Source organism: Mustela putorius, unplaced genomic scaffold, assembly GCF_011764305.1.
Source record: "Mustela putorius furo isolate JIRA1106 unplaced genomic scaffold, ASM1176430v1.1 tig00003858_pilon_pilon_pilon, whole genome shotgun sequence".
In the NCBI taxonomy this organism is placed as follows: domain Eukaryota; kingdom Metazoa; phylum Chordata; class Mammalia; order Carnivora; family Mustelidae; genus Mustela; species Mustela putorius.
The window spans coordinates 3077858-3079536 of NW_025422010.1; positions in this window are offsets into that span (position 1 = coordinate 3077858).

The window sequence follows — 1679 nt, forward strand, 5'->3', positions numbered from 1 at the left end:
GCGGGCGCGGTGCCTAAGGGAACTGGGGCACCTGTTGCCGAGTGCGCATGCCCAGCAAGTACAGCCGGGTTCTAGGGTGCCTGGGCCGAATTCACCATAAGGCTTAGGTGATGGTGAGGCAAAGGATACCTATCTCGAGGCCCCACTTTCTCAGGCGCTGGGGGTCCTCCCTCTGGATCTTTCGCGTTCCCATCCAGCTCTGGCTACGTGCCGTTCCTGCTCAAGCGCGCCCTGGTTTCACCTGGGCTCTCAGGTCTTTAAGTCAGCCAGGCACCTTAAGTCCCACCAGCCTCGGGCTCATCTGTTTCCTTTCACCGCAGACAACTCCAAAGGCACGTCCGCGTTCGCTGTGTACCCGTTCTGCTCCCCCTAATCAGTCCCCACCGACTCCAGGCCCCTCTTCTGGGCGAATTAGGAACAAGTAGCCATTAAGTCAAAAAATCTAAAGCCCTCACGCATCTCTACCCCTATGGACCCTTCCCTTGACCAAATCACTATGTTCATTTGCTCCAGCCTAAGCCCTGGGCCTCCATCTACACCCACGCACTGGATGATCTTACGGAGGCTCGTGTCTTTAAATAATACATGCATCCCTTGATTCTCATCATTAGACGGCCAACACTCCAGATTCCTGATCTCTACTTAGATATCCCTGATCTCAAATTTAACGTCTGGTCAAAACAGAATTCTCCATCCCCCTTCTTTCCCCTACTCAACTGTACCACCAGCCAGTCACCCAAAGCCAGCTTCCTTGGCCTTTCTCATCTCATGGCTGCCTCCCTGAGACGCCCTCCCTGACAGCCCATTGCATACATGTCCAACTCAGCTCCCACAGGACTTACAATTAGATCTCTGCACTGGTTACACACATACAGACACACACAGGAGGACAGGATGTAAGCTCCTTAAGAGCAGGGACCCCCAACAACTTGGCTTATTATCTCCAGTCCCAAGCAAGGTGTGGGGCATACACAAGGGTTCAGTGATTATCTGTAATGTCCAGCAGTCACCTAGCATTTAGTGAGGACTCATATCTCACATGCAGGTTGGATTCTCAGGTTACTGTGTGAAGGGAGTCACTGTCTCTGAAATTCCTTAGGGAGGTGCCAAGTTGGAAACTTATACACCAGCTTATTTTCCTCAAGAGAGGGAACAGATCACTGTTTTTAAACCCACACCTGGATAAGGTTTGAGTTTAGAGGCCAAGTATAGGGAAAAATGATAGACTTCCTACTCAGTGGGGTCAAGCAAGACCCAAAGGGGCCAGAATCACTGTAGGGAAGGACAGCCCTGTCTCATCACTCATTTCTTTCAAAGCGCCATGGCTGGGGTGCCTAGGTGGCTCAGTTAAGAGTCTGACTTGAGTTCAGGTCATGACCCAGGGTCCTGGGATTGAGCCCCACATAGGGCTCCCTGCTTAACGGGGAGCCTGCTTCTCCCTCTCGTCCCCACTCATGCTCTCAAATTTTAAAAAAATCTTAAAAAAAAAAAAAAGTACTGTGGCTCAATTCCCATAGGAGAGTGCAAGCAAGGGGACTACACACTACCACCAACTTGACCAATTACCGGATGCAAGCTCAGGCCCCCGGGGCCTCAGGCTTGCACCACCCTGACCACCTCTTCCAACTGGAGGAAGCCCATGGGACTGTACAGCTTCTAGGGAGCCCAGCACAAGCAAG